Here is a 20,000-nt window from a genome sequence, read left to right on the forward strand (position 1 = left end):
TTTCCATATTCTATTTTAGGCATGAGGTAATTACTTGCTGTAGCACATTGGGATCTTCATGGACAAAAGTTACTTGATACTGTAAACTTGAGTTATGCTGCTGTTCTGAAAACATGATTTAAAGACAGCTAGTGAAATGTTATCTTTCCCTGCAGTCTCCTGTCAGGATGGTTTGCATGGCCTGCAGACAGCTGTGGATATTGTTATAATGAATTATCTTGTACCTAGAGAACCTACAAAACTATTCACATTCTCAAGAGTTGTTCCTAGCCTTATAGCTGTCTATAATTTCAAAAGATCACCAAATATCTGAGGTCTATGGACATGCCTACAACTAGAAGATCAGAAAGTATCTCAAAAGCAGGCATTACAGAAATTATTTGCAATAGACATATTCGGTATCTGAGCTTATGACTGAAGCCAGGGAAGATACTGTTTGCAATTAATGAGGGAAAACCACTGACTTGAGTACAGCTCCATAGGGGTTTTCCAAGGGCTGGGCCTGCAAAATTAAAGTATCTCAGAGAGTTCATTTGGTTTTAGAATGGGAATAAATCTGATCAACACCACTGAAGTTTTGTTTGCTTATTTTGAAATAATTTCCATCAAAGCATCACTCAAATTAGTAAAAACTTAATCGGCTGTACAGTGTCAATGCAAACATGAAATGATGTCTGAGCAAACTGCCCACTGACACATGCAAGACCATCTTCCTTTAGAAAAGATACCTTGAACATGATATGCACATGATACCTTCAATGTGCCAACCATATCCTGGGCTGCATCAAAAGAACTGTGGCCAGCAGGTCAAGGGAGGTGATCCTGCCCTTCTACTCCACTCTCGTGAGACCCCACCTGGAGTACTGCGTCCAGCTCTGGAGTCCTCAACATAAGAAAGACATGGACCTGCTGGAGTGTGTCCAGAGGAGAGCCACGAGGATGATCCGAGGGCTGGAGCACCTCTCCTATGAGGAGAGGCTGAGAGAGCTGGGGCTGTTCAGCCTGGAGAAGAGAATCCTGGGAGATCTTATTGCGGCCTTCCAGTACCTAAAGGGGGCCTACAGGAGAACTGGGGAAGGACTTTTTACTAGGGCGTGTAGTGAAAGGACAAGGGGGAATGGCTATAAACTGGAAGAGGGCAGGTTTAGATTAAACATTAGGAAGAAGTTTTTCAGTTTAAGGGTGGTAAGGCACTGGAACAGTTTGCCCAGAGAGGTTGTTGAGGCCCCATCCCTGGAGGTGTTCAAGGCCAGGCTGGACGTGGCCTTGGGCAACCTGGTCTTCTGGGAAGTGTCCCTGCCCATGGCAGGGGTGTTGGAACTCGCTGATCCTCAGGGTCCTTTCCACACTAAACCATTCTATGATTCTATGATTCTATGAACTTGAAATGAAACTCACCTGTGCTTGGGATGCGGCTAATCTGTGCACTTCTTATGCCTTTCCAATAGGGGTTCCCAAGAGTCAGTACTGGGTCCAGTTTTGTTCAACATATTCATCAATGACCTGGATGAGGGGACAGAACGTACCCTCAGCAAGTTGGCTGATAACACAAAACTGGGTGGAGTGGTTGACACATCAGAAGGCTGCGCCACCATACTGCGAGACCTGGACAGGCTAGAGAATTGGGAGGAGAAGAACCTAATGACATTCAACAAGGGCAAGTATAGGGTCCTGCACCTAGGGAGGAATAACCCCATGCACCAGTACAGGGTAGAGGCTGACCTGCTGGAAAGCAGCTCTGCAGAGAGGGTCCTGGGAGACCTGGTGTACAACAAGTTGACCATGAGCCAGCGATGTGCCCTTTTGGCCAAGAAGGCCAAAGGGATCATGGGGTGCATTAAAAAAAGCGTGGCCAGGAGGACAAGGGAGGTCTTCCTCGCACTCTACTCTGGCCTGGTGAGGCCACATCTGGAGTCCTGTGTCCAGTTCTGGGCTCCCCCAGTTCAAGAAAGAGTCCGGTGGAAGGCGAAAAAGATGATGGAGCACCTCTCTTATGAGGAAAGGCTGAGAGATCTGGGTCTGTTTAGCCTGGAGAAGACTCAGAGGGGATCTGATCAGTGCTTATAAATATCTGAAGGGCGGCTGTCAAGAGGATGGGGCCAGACTCTTTCCAGTGGTGCCCAGCGACAGGAGAGCCGGCACAATGTGGAACACAGAAAATTCTGTATGAACATAAGCAAAAACTTCTTTACTTCAAGGATGACAGAGCACCGGAACAGGATGCCCAGAGAGGTTGTGGACTCTCCTTCTCTGGAGATCCCATCAAGAGATCTCCTCCCCTTCTTTCTTGTATATTTTCCAAAGCAAAATATATTACTTATTGCTGAAGCAACACCTAGTAAAATACCCTAAGATGTGAATACTATCTCCCATTTACCTTTTCTTTTTCTCATTGCATATTCCAAAATTCTGTATCCAATAAAAAATTATACTTCTTAGTACACACTATATTTTGCTTCTTTTTCATGTTACCGTTAATTTTACTGTTTTAATTTGGCAAAATGTAGAGTGTGTTGATTATAAATAAGGATCTACCAGTGAGGTAAAAACTATGATAACTGAGATAATACAAGTGTGGTATAACTGCAGTACTATTAATGTACCATTTAACAAATTAAATCTTTAAATGATGTAGATTTGCTAGAATTCTCTTTGATGGATGTCAACATTAGGAAGCTGCCTTTCTTATTGCTGTATGTTGGAACACCTTCCTGATGTAAATACGCTAACAACTGGTAATGGGCATTAAATCTGCTCTCAGATACAGAATTTCAGATGAACCATGGGTAAAGTAGGACAGGATTTAATGAGCTGCACATTTCCTTTTATTGCTTCATCCATGCTACTTCCATTCTGCGGTTATCTTTTAATAAATTATTTCCAGTACTATCAAAAGAGCACTGCTCAAGCATGCAGCATTCATTTAAGGAGAAAAAGAGTGTGTACATTTCCTGGAAATATCTTATAATGAATGGATAGTAGAAATGCAAGTGTCTATCTTGAGTTAACATAATTTTTCACAGGTAAATAAAACAGAATTTTAACTATGGTTGCATTTGTCATTTGGGAAAAAAAAAAACAAAACAAAAAAAACCCCAAACCCAAACCCAACACCTTTTTTCATTCTACTTCTTAATCTGAGTATTAGTCTAGCAACTATGCTAAATATTTACCAAAATGTCTGTGAAAAGGTCTTCTTTTCTATGTGCAAAATGCAAGGTAAAATATAATGACCTATTTAATAGTTCCAGGATTTTATTTTGATTTTTTTTTTGTATTTCTGATTCGTTTGCTGCACTTATATGCACACCATATTATATGCGCACTATATTATTGCTGTTTCTAATCACACTGTACTATAAAAATATAGAATGTTCTTAAATGGATTTTTCAACAAAAGGCCCACAGGCTAGATACCTCTAATTTTCTGATAATGCAAACCTGACTTTCTAATTGGAAAATGTTTATTTTCTATGAAGTATCAATGCAATATTTGACTTTCTTTTCTTCCTTGAATAAACCTGCATTTTAAGATAAAATGAAAGAGTGACAGCTTCACAAGAACTTTATGTTGCTTCATGTTCTGGTGGGTACATACTGACAAAGATGCTCTTCCTGGGAGACAGTCCCTAGGAGGGATTTTCTGAAGCATGAGTTTAGTAAATAAGACAGGCTATATGTAGCTAGAATATTTCTGTGTTTTGTTTGAATATTTTGTGTGCTGATAATGACAAAGAAAAAAGCATTCAAGAATGTATTTAAGCCCTATTACCTTGTTGTTAAGTTAATTTATACAGCTAACTCATACAGAAAAAGGGCAAAGAAGCCTGATTTATGGGAACTTCAAAATCTGGACTCAAACTTTGAGTATCCTTGTATTTTCTTGGAGAATCAGGGTCTTTGTTCTTTCTTGAAGCTCCAAAATTCCTAGGAATATATCCAAGGAACTGATTTCCTATACAACACAATTCTTCTTACAAAGTTCCTAAATGTATTTTTTATGTTTGCTGAATATCTTGTGCATACATGCCACAAAGATTTTGAAACAGAGCAAAATCCCAAATGACTAAGAATTCTAGAAAATATTTGGGCATATTTGAAGTAATGCACAAATTACTTTATAAATAATGCCAAATAATTAACTTGTGGATTTTTACATATTTTTTTTTGCCATCCATTTGAAGAATTTCTTGATACTATTTACACATCAATTGCTCCCATGGAAGATTTTTGTTACCATGTTTTTTTCAAGATTTTTTAATATAGTCGCTTCTAATAAAAAAGGAATATGATTAGCTGAAAATTGTCCTTTGAAAAGAAAGATAAGGCCAAGTAGATGTCACAGAAAGGCACAATTCTAATGACTAATCTGAAAAAACATACAGGAAAATCAGTTAAGAAGCAAAAGGGAAAGTTTACTTAGATTACAGAAAATATAAAGAAATCAACAAGGTGGAAATATATGTGGTGAATTTAAAATTTTGTGGCAAATCTTGGATTCCACAAAGTCAAGGGAGGACAAACCAAGTCATGCAAAGCCTCTGGCCTATAATGACTTGGGTGGAAGAGAATGCAGTTTTGAAGAAGAGTTTGTGATGGTTATTCTTTCATAAATGTGTTTTCATAAAAATAATTTATTTTCACAAAAATAATAAAGGAGTTTCCAGGGGATGTCAGTAGAATCAATACTGGGGCAAGTAACATACACTGGTTCTGTGCTTCCACATTTTGTGTTTTCTAAGTCTGTTTCAAAAGAGAACCTGTATTTTCAGAAACATCACAGTACAACATGAAGAAGTTGACAAGATCATGATAAAAGGGTTATTGTGCAGATTTACAGGTAATGAGAAGAAAACTTGAGAACTGAGAACTTTTGTTGCACTTATGAAGAAAAACTCAGCAGTGTTCAAATGCAGTCACATATTCCATAATCGCCTGCAAGTGGAAAAACTTGGTTTGGCATAGGTGAAGGAAGTTTTAGTTGTAAAGTTTTGTGACAGAGGGTGAAAAACTATTTTTAAAAGCTCTAATAACCCTCAAGGTTTTAATTTGTGAGCAAAAGTTTTTTTTTTCCAGCTGAGAGACATTTAAAATGTGAGGACTGAAGTGGTTGCTCTTCCAGCTTTTTCTGGTTTAGAGTTTCCAAGTTTTCTGTGCCAATTCTACTCTTTTCTGCTTGTTTAGGGGCTCTGAGGAACTTTGTATCAGAGCGTGAACTGGACAACTGTGGCATAATAAATCCTGGACTTCTTTCCAGAATTTCCTAACAGGTTTAAAACTTTTTTTTGTCACTGTTTTTCAGTGCTTCTCTTGCACGTTCATGCTCAGCACGACTCTGCAAAGGGCTTTGTCATTTCACCAGAGAGTTTAGTGTCTTGAGTTCACAGCTGAAGAATTAAGAGCTACAAACATAATCCAGTGAGCTTTCTTTTTAGAAAATAGCTATTGCACATCAGAAGAGCCTGATATTTTTCCTGTTACTAAGTTACTTCAGTCTCTCATGCTTCAGTCCCTTAATATTCTTGTCAGGACGAAACTGAGAGTTTTCCTTTCAAGGAAGTGAGTGAGTTGCAATTTGGATTCTTAAAAATATATCACCAAGATAATTCTTTATACACTGCATAGTGGAATGAAGCTTTTCTTCAGCTGTGTAGGAACTGCTGCCTATCATTTTGATACATGCTTTCTAGAGAAAGTTTATTATAGGCATTGAAAACATACAAAATCACAGCAGCAGAGCATATTACAGAAATACAATATTAAATGTGTTCACTGTTGCAACAGCAACAACAAAAAAAATCTATTCCATTTCATATTTTGACTTTTTTCTGCAAGAAGATTCTCTTCTTGTCAAAAATACAGTTTGGAATCTTACTATGTGTATGTCCCTGGCATGCATTAAAACAATATCTTTTGTGGCTTTTTATTAGACTGCAGGAGGTGCGAATGTCAACTTTTCTGGACAGCTGTAATTTCAGAGTTTGTCTTCTAGTGTAGCTTGAATAGGGTTCATGATTAACTCTTTGTGGTGGGTTGACCCTGGCTGGATGCCAGATGCCCACCAAAGCCTCTCTATCACTCCCTGTCCTGAGCTGCACAGGGGAGACAAAATATCATGAAAGGCTCGTGGGTCGAGATAAGGACAGGGAGATTACTCAGCAATTACTCATCATGAGTAGAACAGACTCAAATCAGGGAAATTAATTTAATTTATTGCCAATTAGAAGTCAGAGTAGGGTAATGAGAAATAAAACCCAAATCTTAAAACACCTTTCCCCCACCTCTGCCTTCTTCCCAGGCTTAACTTTACTCCCAATTTCTCTACCTCCTCCCCTGTAGAGGTGTAGGGAGTCAGGGAATGGGGGTTCTGGTCAGTTCATCGCATGTGGTTTCTGCCACTCCTTCCTCCTCAGGGAGAGGACTCCTTACACTCTTCCTCTGCTCCATTGTGGGGTCCCTCCTATGGGAGAGAGTCCTCCATGAACTTCTCCTATATGAGTCTTTCCTATGGCCTGCAGTTCTTCACGCACTGCTCCAGCTTGGGTCCTTTCCACAGGGTGCAGTCCTTCAGGAACAGGCTGCTCTATTGTGGGTTCCTCATGGGGTCACAAGTCGTGCTTGCTTCAGTGTGGGCTTCCCATGGAGTCACAGGCTCCTTCACGCATCCACCTGCTATGGCATGGGGTCCTCCATGGACTGCAGGTGGCTATCTGCTCCACCATTAACCTCCATGGGCTGCAGGGGGACAGCCTGACTCACCATGGTCTTCATGACAGGCTGCAGAGGAATCTCTGTTCCCATACCTGGAGCACCTCCTCCCCCTCCTTCTCCACTTGGTTTCTCTATAGTTGTTTATCTTACTCCTCTCTCCTGGTTGCTGTCCTGCAGGGTTTTTTTTTCCCCTTCTTAAATATGTTATCACAGAGACACCACCACCATCCTTGGTGGGCTCAACCTTGGACAGCGGTGGGTCTGTCTTGGAGCTGGCTGGTATTAGCTCTATCAGACATAGGAGAAGCTTCTAGCAGCTTCTCAGAGAAGCCAGTTCTGAAGCTCTCATGCTACCAAAACCTTGCCATGCAAACTCAATACACTCTTATTGTTTGATGTATTAGTTTTGCTAAAAGCCTTCCTTGCAGAAGTTCAGAAAATGTTAGCTTTGCTGGAGAGGTCCTAGAGTAAATGGTAAAAGAGTTGAAGTAGTATCTGTATCCATCAGATACTTTTTCCAGTTAAAAGCATTTTAGAGCTCCTTTTATGAAAAAGGTACTATATATAATGCAAGGTAAGGGCCAAGAATAATTGTCATTATGTGAAACATAAAAGAATTGAAAAATACATCAATCAGTCCAACAGCTTTGCAACAAGAAGCAAGAACTAACAAAGGTTTCACAGCAAGGAGTATTTCTTCCAGCTTCTGAGGAAAGAAAAACGCTGGGGGAACCTGGCATTTAACCCTGTCCTGGAAGCAGTAACTTTTAAAAGCTAGGATAGGCGGTAGTGTATAGTGGCTTTCCTATTCATGATTAATGGCTTGAGATCTACTATAAAAGACCAGGAAAGAGCCCTTGCAGACTTATCCAAGACACAGTGGGGTTGATTTTGGTTGTTAGAAAGAAACTGAAAACCAAATGGAATGCCAATAATGCTCTGAAGCAGATATTTGGCCTTCTGGGTGAACTTGTGAGGGTACTTCTTTCCCACAAGCCCATGGTTCAATTGCATATTTATCTGTACAATTCTAGAACAGTAGTCCTCTGTCCTGCAGAGCAAACTCTGGTGTTTAGCATCCCTAGACCTGTACACACAGACCTGATATCAACAATGGCCATTCACATAGTGATGGTTATTTTAGGAAAATATGTTGTGCTGGATCTGACAGCCAAAGAGAGAAGAGACTGCTGCAACTCTGTGCCCCAGGTCCAACCAGAAGAAAGTCTGAAGATGTGTTGTCAGTACGTACATACAGCATACACATACACACCACATCTTTATGTATATACATGGCTGGCCATGTAAATCATAGAGACACACACAAAGCACTCATACAAACACAGACAGTACCAACAGCTTCATCCCGCTCCACTCTGGCTGAGCAGAATAGAGGTCTGAAAGTGAGACTATGTATACATATCTATGTGCAATCTCATTTCCTCCAGCAGCTGGGTCAGTCCCTCAGTCTCTCCAGCAGCTGTCCCCAGTCATTCAGCCCCCGAGGCTGGAATTGCTAGTACAGAACATCACACACGTGTACATGCACACACACACATGCAGAGCTGACCAGGACTCCTCTGGTCCCTATTAGCCAAGGTCTCACCCTTAGAGACACACACACATGCGGATCTCATTCCAAAAAACTCCTAGGCCCCACAATCTCTCCAGGAGCTGACTAGGACTCCCCTGGTCCCCAGTTGCCAACCTTCCCATGGCTTTGCCATTAGAGACATCCCTGGTTCCTGGGCCACTTCATCTCTTTGACAGCTTTTCTAGCTTGATTGCTGGTGCTCACACACTGTCTAGCAAACCCATGGTCACTCCAGTTACCATCCAGGAACACAGGGGCCCTCCACCCCATGCTCTGACCCCAGCTGCTGCATTCACATCCCCACACATGCATGTGCACACAGGATAGAGAGCTCTCCCCCAGAACAGAGACAAGAATTTAAGAGGGAGATAGGGCAGACTGTGCTGGTCAGGTGCAGGGCATGGCCAGGCAAACGTGCTGACCAGCTAACTGTCAACACATGACCAGCCCTTCTCAGCTCCCTGCCACTCTATTTCCCCAATCTTGTCCCCCCTAAAATCACCTGCACCTCTCCCTTGTACCACCTTTTTTTCTGCTGTCCAAAACATCTGATTCATTACCCGGTGTGCAATAGCCAATCTCACATGCCAGGACGAGACATTGATTCTTTATTTCAGAGTTGCACAAGGCTGTGTGCTTGGTGGTTTCCCGCAAATCAAGCTTGCCAAAGAGGACTCTCCACGCAGTTTGTATACACATTTTACAACATCATTATCATATTAGTACCTCCTACCTATATTTGACTGTTTAGCAATTTACATATGATTCCACAATCTAGTTGTAGTTACTATGCATGCTCAGGGGAAGGGTCTTCACCTGGGCCAGGGTCTTCTTGACCTATGGGCTTGATTTTTAGTATTATAATGAAAGTATTCAGCTTAGGACACTCAGAATTTTCACTTTTCTGCCAAGTTGGCTAAACTTTTCAAAACATGTAGCGTTTTCAAGGTCTGTATGCTCCTATTCTCTAGGATGTTTCTCCTTAAGCATGATAACAATACTTGCTTTCCTTGATTAGTTCTTTCTGGGCTTGTGCAGATAGATGGGCCTTTGATGGCCTGATGGCCCCTGGGGCAGGCTTAGGGAGTAGCCCAGTAATCTATGATTTGGCAGTTGTATCATTGTCTCTCTGAGCTTCTTGATGAATGAGCAGATAAACTTTATCACCGTTAAACATTATCACGTATCACCTCTAAAATATATGGAGTCTCTGATGATAGAAAATAGCCGTTGTTCATGGGGCTTCAGTGAGAGGGTCTCTAAAAGCACAGTTATTTATTTATACAAAACACAACCTTTGTGAAGACTTTTTTTTACTCTTATCTCCCCTAAGCTGAGTAGTTTATGAAGTGAGGTAAGATTACCTGCCTACATTATTTTGTTCCAGCTTTCACAACCCCAGGTGTAAACGTACTCTTCAAACATCTTGCTTGCAACTTTGCATCTAGCAAAGATCTGAAGAGTTCATTTAGGGACTCTCTACCTTGTGCACATCTATGTCAAACACGAGATCAGACACTTTTACTGATCTTTAGCTGTGACACCTTTCATAAATGCTACCAGAGAGCATACCTAGATGAACGCATAGCTGAATTTGTAAAAATGGCTTGTGAAACAAAACCTCTCTTCACCTTTTCTAGCAACCCTAATAGTTCTGTACAGATCAGAAGGTTTTTTATCTCTGCTTAAATTACAAATGGAGAAAAAGTGGGAGGGGAAATCACAAACCAGGCAATATCCCTTTCTTGACACTCTCTGAACTGTTGGGTTCTCAGTAGTATCTTATCAAACTGAACATGTCTGTTTTAGTGTAATAAATGTATGCTTATTGTTTTGAACAAAAAATGTACACTGTGACGTGCGGAAAGTAGACTCCACAACTTAGAAAGTTGTAAAGTAGGTATGTTTATTCAGCGCTGGGCAGCACGGGAGGGCCGCCCCACCACAATCGTGAGCGCCTAATGCAGCGGCTTTCTCAAATATACATATTATTTGATTACATAATCATGAGATTTCCTAATATGCCTATACATATACATGACCTGTCCCTGCTTCATATTAAAATTAGCTCTAAGAAATCATTTTCATAAACTCCTCCCAACTGCTCTTGCGCAGTGCCTCCTAGTGGTGGTCCTTGAGGTTCGTGAAGATGAAGGCTGATGATTCCTCTTCATCACTGCAAGTAACCTTTTGTCTTTGCGCACACTCAGTTCTACTCTGGTCTTCGTCCAGACCGCAGGGTTGGTTTCAACTGCTTTTCGAGACATGTTCTTGTCAGTTATCAGGAGCTGTCCTTGACAATGTTACAAGACTCCTTGCTTCGTCTAGTTCTCCGTAACATTTACCCGTGGGTTTTATCAGGCCTGCCTTTTAAGTTATTTCACTACTACTATCCCTGACTCAACTGAAATAGTAATATATAGAAAAAATCACATATACTTGGATATAAGTTAAATAAATGTGGTAGTAGTTGAAGGCTAGATATCAGGTTAATTAGTTTAGTAGCATATCTACAAGAGTCACAATTAACATCTCTCTTTTATCAGTTGTAACATTTCATTTTTTTCCCCAATTCTGTTACACATTAGAATACAAAACTGGGGTTCAGGCAGAGTGTGACCCAAGCCTTTTGTTTAATGTCGTTGAGAAGACCCCTGTGCAGAAGTCCGCTAACAGGGACTATCACAGAAGTACTTTGAAGGATGAGGGAAAGAATCTGTGCTAGAAGCCTTGCTAAAACTGTGGGAGTTTAAAAGTTATAAATATACTTGGAAATCTGAAACTCCTAGCTGCTTCCAATTATTTAAAGTAAATGAAGTGGGTAGTCCTGTAATCTCTCTTAGCATATGCATATTTTGACTAAATACACTTATAGTATTTTGTCTTTTCACTGCAGATTTACCTGAAGTAAGACCCAGATGGCTCTTTCTTGTAATGCAAAATTGTTTTCCATGTGTATCTAGGTGGGTTGTACCAAGAATGCTGTTAATTGTGCAGAATCATGTTAACATATAAACACACACACAAAAAAAAAAAAAAAGAAAGAAAAGCTGGAGGGAATTGAAGAGTTTTCTAGTGTAGAACACAAAAGATGCATGAGATGATAGTCAAAAACTTTCCCTAAAAGCAAGGCTAAGGCAGTAGAAGATTGCGACGCAATCAGATTAACGTTCAAGAGTGTTGATACGAAACACATTATGAAAGACGTAAATAATTCACTTACTACTTCTTTTTTTATGATGAACTAATTTTAACAAATTTCAATGTTTTTTGCAAGAAATGCAATACAGTGTACTACTCCCTGATTTTGGCCTTCATGCTTGTTCCCAGTGGTTTTTATAGTATATGTGAATTATTAAAATAAATGTTTTGCCTTATCTGCTGTCAAGTATCTGGCAGCTATGTTACTAGTGTAGTTATTAAAGACATGAATTATGATTCCTTGAATAAGCTGCATACATTATTTTAGATGTATGTGTGAACAAGATGCTAAATTGTAGTCAAATTTACAGGGCTCTACAACTTGTCTGTGGGAAGAGGGAATATAGAACCTTGTGCTGACCTCCTGAATTGAGGTTGCATTTGCAGATGATTACTTCAACCCAGCAGAACTCACTTTACTTTTTTTTTTTTAATTAAGCATTACTGTTTTTTCTTTCCCCTCTAAAGCTACCACAGACTGGGCATCTCTGCCCTATTTATACTTCAGAGACATTGCACCAGATGGGGCACTCAAGCCCATCAGCCCAGAGTCAGGTGAAAGTCTGTTCCAGATAGCGAAGCAAAATACTGCTAAATATGCCTGCAAGGTATTTAAGCACAGTATGACAGACAGCTATAACAAATAGTAATGGGAAAAAGCCAGTATAAATAACAGCTGAGGAAAGACTATCTTTTTCCTGAATACTCTGGACTTACTACAACTTGTGTAGTAAGGAGGTACTTTAAGGGTGGGACAAAGACTTGTTGATTACAGTAGAGAACAGAATGTTGTAAAGCAGCTTTAGTAATGGTCATTGCAGCTTATTTCCAATGCTGCTGTATTGAAGACAGTCCCACCATAAGGCTCTTTGTTAAAGAAAATAGAGATTTAGTTTAAAAACTGCTTTTGTTATTCTTTCTTTGGGGAAGGTAGCACATTTCTATAAAGATTGTACCGGATTTTGCTTAAAACATACTTGTACTGAGTTACCTCCCTGATCCATTTTTGCTATCATTGTGCACTAAGCACAAATTATAGGAAAGGCTATCTGTGCTCAGTTCTGTGATTGCATGAAGTGCCTTTCAGAAAACATCAAGATCTGTCTCCTGTCAGATGCATCTCCCTTGAACAACAAAAGAGCCTTCAGCTGTGCTCAGCCATTGCAAAGCTTGTTAATTTACTGGAATAGCTATACTCTTGACAATTTTGTCTACTCTGCTTGAGCTTTGATGTTTTCAATGCCATGGTGTTTCAGCAAGGTTTCCCTACTGACTTCTTTCCTGGTGTGTTTCGGACAAGTGGTAGAAACTCTCAGGTGTCTTGACTTTCAGATGAGGAAACTATCCTACAGATATTTTTAAGCTTGGGAAAGACTGTATGAGTCATGAAATTCATAAGCCTCCCTCCAGATTAGAACTCTGTTGTTGCTGGCTGAAATAATTGGAAAATTAAACTTTACTGGAAAAAAAAAAAAAAAAGCACAAGAACTGAACTAAAAGATGATTCTTTATTCTCTTCATACAGTAACAGTAACATCTAGACAGTTTTATTGCCAGTACTTTCAGAGTTATGGAATCTTTTAAAGAAAACACTTTATTTCTGTTGAGAAGGAATTCCTTTCTACTCTTTGCCCAGCTGCTTTTCTCTTATAAGTCTCTTTCCCCAAACTGGGGCATATTTGATTGTATTCGAAGTAAAGTACATCTTAAGTGAATGGATTGGAGATTGGTTTGTGGAAATGTGATGGTATACCATTACATATTGTGTGATACAGGACAGCACTGACAGGAAAGAAGGACCTTTTCATAGCTTTAGACATGGTCCTATTTTTACAAAAGCCTCACTGAGGCTTTTCACAAAACGCACAAGAGCATTGTCTGGTTTCACAGAATCACAGAATGGTCAGGGTTGGAAGGGACCTCTGCAGATCGTCTAGTCCAACCCCCCTGCCAAAGCAGGGTCACCTACAGCAGGTTGCACAGGATGGTGTCCAGGCGGGTTTTGAATATCTCCAGAGTCGGAGACTCCACCACCTCTCTAGGCAGCCTGTTTCAGTGCTCTGCCACCCTCAAAATAAAGAAGTTCCTATTCATGTTTAGATGGAACTTCCTATGTTCAAGTTTGTGCCCATTACCTTTTGTCCTATCACTGGGCATCACTGAAAAAAGACTGTTCCCGTCCCCCTGGCACCCTTCCTTTAAGTATTTATAAGCATTAATAAGATCCCCCCTCAGTTTTCTTTTCTCTAGACTGCAAAGCCCCAAGTCCCTCAGCCTTTCCTCATAAGAAAGATGCTCGAGTCCCCTAATCATCTTTGTAGCCCTTTGCTGTACCCTCTCTAGCAGTTACCTGGTTTGGGAGATAAATTTTCACATCTACCTGAGGGAATGAAAACCAACATCCCCACCCTGAGTGCATAAACTTGTACTCATTAAGTTTCTTGGGAGAGCAGCCTTGATGTCTGCAGCTGTGCTACTGTGTAGTGAAAGATTAATGTGATCCATGAGAAAATATAAGGAATATAACGTGCCCCAGAGGCAAGAGTGTTTGTGATGCTGTTCTGGTCTTCACACTGAAGGCTGTTTCTGTAGTTTATATTAAACTTTCATCAGTTGGCAGTGCATTATAAAGACAACACCAAGCTACTCAGCTTTCTTGAGGGCACAGTGTTTCTAAACCTCTTTGGAAGCAGAGATCTAGGCTCACTGAGGATACTCAAAAACTAACTGGGAAACAGCTATGAAGTTAGCTACTGTCTAACCTCGGGGTTATTCAAGAAAAGGTATGTAGCAGTCTGCTCCAGACTTCATCAAAACAGAATTTATGAAGTAACATTAGGTGCCACAGAACAGTGGTGAGGGCTGTTTTCAGAATGGCAGTAATACCAGCGATGGGGAAAAATAAAAATAAAGTAATAAAAAAAATCCAGTTAGTTTCTAGGACCAAAACTAGATTTTCTGCATGATGCTGTTGGAAATTACAGCTTAGACTCTCCAAATTCTCCACTAATACTTGGATCCAAATAGTAAAAGATAGCCCTTGAGGTCAAATCCATGTGAAATACCATGTGAGCTAAAGAAACACAGCTCCCATGCTAAGACTAGAATTTGTTAGATTATATCAACTCCTTTTGGGAAAATCTAAGAATCGTCATTAGTTCTTTTACAATGACAGGAACACTTAGAATTCTATCATTTTCTCTGGTTTTCTGCTTACCCTTCCCCTGTTCCTCTGGGTCCTGAGCTCAATGGGAGCAGTCCCCTTCAGAAGGAAGGCAGAGGTGGGTGTTGCTGTAGCAGTCAGGACCCCAAGGCTTTCACAAGACCAGCATGTCAACAGTGAGGGTTTCTTCCTGTTCATGCTGAGTCTACTTGAGGTCACTTCTCTATGTTTTCTAAAATGGGTTGCTTACTTTATAGATCTGCAAGTTGAAACATTATGTATAAGATTTTCTACATATTTTATGTATGTTCTGTCAGTAAATATTTGTGATCTATGTTTATAGCCCTTGGGCCTGTGGTATCATGCTGTGCTTGGACTTTCAAGTCATCTGCTTTCATCCTGTGCTTGCACTTTTAGGAGCTTTTGTTGCAATCTCGTTTGGCTTGTTTGTCTGTGGGTTTTTTTAAGGTGTTTTTTATTACAAACAACCTTCTAGCTGAGATTTCCTGATCACCAGAATAATGTTTTATTAGCACAATCTAATCACACAGGCATTCATCTTCTTAGATCATTGACAGTTTATTTTGTAAAAATAAGGACCTATTAGAAGGCAGGGGGGCACACATAGACGTATACAAACGCACACACATGGTGATTGGGCAATGACTTGCAACCATTGCCCTCTGATAAGAGTAACATTAGCGGTACAATGACACAACCATTTTACATCAGTGACTCCCAATATATATACCACCTCACTATCATTTCAGTTAGAATTTCTGCTCAGTAATACAAATACATGTAATACAAATGTGCCCCATGTTTTGATAAAACTAAGATTTGGCATTAAACACCTCCAAAAGGAAAATATATCCTCATACTGACATTAAACGCAATTAATATCAGTGTAGTTGTTTACTTTACAAATATTGATCAGTATTATGAGGTCAGATCAGAGTTATTTAAACTTTTTTTTTTTTTCCAAATCGTTGAACATGGCAAACCCCATAGTACATTACAGACAAAATGTAAAAGAGTATTTCAGATCTTTCGTTAACTATAAATGAGGCGGTTTTATGAAGCATGTTAAACTGATCAGTATTAAATAAGAAAATGATTAATGCAAAGACACAAGTTAAAAGAGTACAGCTATACCACTCTGGAATAGGCGTTTTAGCCCCATATTATACATAAATTCTAGTTTGGTTAATTACATACTGCTTGCCTAAATCACAGTATATTTTAAATGGGAAGAAGATAACCTACAGTATTCCTTATTCTACTGTGCACTGCTCTTACACACTAGCAAGCATACTGATGAAATGTGGAGTTAAACAGGAGTTTTCTATATCCCTATATAAAGGAAAAATCATATGAATATATCACACTAAACTTCTATGATTAGCCTATCATAATATGAAATATAAAGATGTGCTTAACTTTACAGAGAAATGTCTGTCCATTTCTACAAATACAAACTTTCAGGAGCAAAGCTCTGCCTATGAACTACTGGAAGAATGGAGATACAGGGCCGCTGTTCAAAAAATGAGAAGATCCTTGATGTTTTAAGTAAATAATTTATTTGCATTCTGAAGTTGAGCGGAAATTCCTCTTAAAAAGTCAGTAAGTATTAATGGGGGCAGACCAGAGGTTATCTCGTTACCTTGGAGGCCAAAAAGGGAGAATTTTGAAAAGCAGTGCAGCTGCTGACTAATGTAATAGGTTAATAAAGGGCAAGATAAAAAGAATCATCTCATAATAAGGTCATTACATTTAAGGAATTAAAAGCCTTAATAAGGAAATTATTCAAAATTGTTAACATTCACTGATCCTGGTGAATATGCAGTTATGTTTTGAAATGTGTATAAAAGCTAGAAAGTTGTTTTCAAAACAAAATTAATCAGATAGTGACTCTGTTGTGGTTTAGGCTGAGCAACAGATGCTCCCCCCCAACCTCTCTTCAAAGAGAGAGGCAGAGGAGGGAAAAAAAAGACTTAGGAGTTTAGAAGGAACTAAACTACTTTAATGAAATATTAATAATAAAATACAAATAAAATAATGAAATATATACAAAACCAGATCAAGCTCCTAGGATGACACTCATGTCGCCGGCTGGCTCTGGGAAAGTCCCAGAATGGACTCAGTGATGGATGGGAACTGGATTCCAGATCTGGATTCAGGATCGGGATCAAAGGCAGATGAACAGAGAGTCCTCCTCGGATGTCAGCCATTGATGAAAGAGGGCTGGTCCTTTGACCCTCAGAGCATGAGACAGATGGGATGGAATACCCTGTTGATCGGTTTTGGGTCACCTGTCCTGTCTGCTCCTCCCCGCAGGTAGAACCCTTCTATGCTTTTCCACTTCCAACCCTCCAACGAGGCAAGTAACAAAGTTGGTTGGCCTTGGTTCTTATAGTAATAAGTATAAGCAAGAGCCTCTCTGCATACCATCCCTTTGCATCAACTATAAACATAGGTCTTACCACTCTGAGAGCAAACAGTGTCTGCAAAATATGCTGCTAATTTCAGTAGTTAGAAGAGGCCGAGCTAAGAAGCAAAGTTACTGAACAAAATTGGTTCTGTTTTACCTCAAACCAGAACACAGACTCCATAAAAATAATAGGCTGAGGATGCATGGTCAGTCACCTGCTAGTATTTGCTTTACCTCATAAAAACTATTTATTTTAGAGCTTTGTTATGATGCCATGGGGTGAAGTGCTGGAGGGAAGAAGGGCCCAAGAAAGTTGGTTAATATTCAAGGATCACCTCTTCCAAGCTCAGGAGCGATGCATCTCTACAAAGAAGAATACAAGAAGAAAAGCCAGGAGGCCTGCATGGATGAATAAGGAGCTCCTGGACATGCTCTAGAAGTAGAAAGGAGGCCTATAGGGAGTGGAAACAGGGGCAGGTAGTCTGGGAGGAATACAGAGGAATTGTTTGAGCAGCCAGGGATGAGGTTAGGCAAGCTAAAGCCCAGATTGAATGAAATCTGGCCAGGAACATCGAGATGAACAAAAAAATCCTTCTTTAAGTATGTCAGTGAGAAAAGAAAGACTAGGGAAGATGTGGGCCCTCTCCCAAAAGAAACAGAAGAGCTAGTCACCTGGGACAGAGATAAAGCGCAGGTACTCAATGACTTTTTTGCCTCAGTCTTCACTGGCAAAGGTTGCAGCCACACTATCCATGATGCAGAAGGCAAAAGCAAGGACTGGGAAGATAAAGAACTGCCCACTGTAAGGGAAGATCAACTATGAGACTACCTGAGGAACCTGAAGGTGCACAAGTCCATGGAACCTGATGAGATACATCCATGGGTCCTGAGGGAACTGACAGATGAAGTTGCTAAGTCATCATATTTGAAAAGTCGTGGCAGTCTGGTGAGGTTCCTGCCAACTGGAAAAGGGGAAACATAAACCCTATTTTCAAAAAAGGAAAAAAGGAAGACCCAGAGAACTACAGGCCAGTCAGACTCACCTCTGTGCCTGGCAAGATCATGGAGCAGATCCTCCTGGAAACTCTGCTAAGGCACATGGAAAAAAAGGAGGTGATTGGTAGCAGACAATATGGCTTCACCAAGGGCAAGTCATGCCAGACTAATTTAGTGGCCTTCTATGAGGGGGTTCTCTAAATTGGTGAGACATGGATTTGACAGATGAACCACTCGGTGGATAAAGAACTGGCTGGATGGTTGCACGCAAAGTGTTGTGGTCAATGGCTCGATGTCCAAGTGGTGACCAGTGACAAGTGGTATTCCTTAGGATTCAGTACTGGGACTGGTGCTATTCAACATCTTTGTTGGTGACATGGACAGCAAGTTTGCTGATGATATCAAGCTGTGTGGTGAGGTACACATGCTGGAAGGAAGGGATGCCATCCAGAGGGACCTGGACAGGCTGGAGAGGTGGGTCTGTGAGAACCTCATGAAGTTCAACAAGGCCAAGTGCAAGGTCCTACACCTGGGTCGAGGCAATCCCAAGAACAACTACAGGCTGGGCAGAGAATGGATGTGCTCACAGCCCAGAAGGCCAACCATATCCTGGGCTGCATCAAAAGAAGTGTGGCCAGCAGGTTGAGGGAGGTGATTCTGTTCCTCTACTCTACACTTGTGGGACCTCACCTGGAGTATTGCATCCAGCTCTGGAGTCCTCAACATAGGAAAGACATGGACCTGTTGGAGCAGGTCCAGAGGAGGGCCATGAAGATGACCAGCGGGCTGGAACACCTCTCCTATGGGGACAGGCTGAGAGATTTGGGGCTGTTCAGCCTGGAGAAAAGAAGGTTCCAGGGAGACATTATAGCAGCCTTCCAGTACCAAAAGGGGGCCTACAGGAGAGCTGGGGAAGGATTTTTTACTAGGGCATGTAGTGATAAGATGAGGGGTAATGGCTTCAAACTAGAAGAGGGTAAATTTAGATTAGATATTAGGAAGAAATTTTTCACTCTGAAGGTGGTAAGACACTGGAACAGGTTTCCTAGAAAAGTTGAAGTTCCATCCCTAGAGGTGTTTAAGGCCAGGCTGGATGGGGCTTTCAGCAACCTGGTCTTCTGGGAGGTGTCCCTGCCTATGGCAGGGGGATTGGAACTCGATGATCTTCAAGGTCCCTTCCAACCTAAACCATTCTATGATTCTATGATTCTATGATTCTATAATTAAAAATGGAGTCGCATTTTTATTTTTAGTGTTCATGTTAATAACTTATAATTAAAACATTAGTAAATTATCCATAACAGTAATATATGAGGAAAATCTAATAGAATTCAATAGGATTTCTGTTGTAAAAACATTCTCAATTCATCTAGACCTTGAAGAGAGATTGATGTTAATTACAAAGGTTTCAGAATGTGCTTAATTGACATCTAATTTGCATAGAGGTGTTTGGAAGTGTCTTCTCCAGGAAAATATAACTGTATGCTAGAGAGTAGTGCACAGATTTCACTAATGTGTGAAAGTGCCCTTGATTCTACATCAGAATTTGCCAAGAAACTTGCCTACAATCAAAGATTTTGGTTACAACTAGTGAACAGGGTGAAATATATCATACAACTTCACCATCCTTTCAATTGGCACTGTTACTTTAAAATAAACCTCTAGAATTTTTTTTTATATCCCACATTTCTTGGAAAGCTTGACATGTGTCACTCTGTCCTTTTTCTTATCATCACATGTTGTTCCTGAATTTTTAATTTATTATAAGAAATTCACAGATTCTTAAAGTAGAGAATTGGTGGCATATGAGAGAGCTTTGCTAACTGAAGCAGATTACACATGTATTTTAAAGGAGGAAAACTCACTTTCCAACCTGTGCTCATTGAGGTCAACCATCAGGTAGA

The sequence above is a fragment of the Charadrius vociferus genome, unplaced genomic scaffold (genome assembly GCF_000708025.1).
Source record: "Charadrius vociferus isolate BGI_N301 unplaced genomic scaffold, ASM70802v2 scaffold44, whole genome shotgun sequence".
In the NCBI taxonomy this organism is placed as follows: domain Eukaryota; kingdom Metazoa; phylum Chordata; class Aves; order Charadriiformes; family Charadriidae; genus Charadrius; species Charadrius vociferus.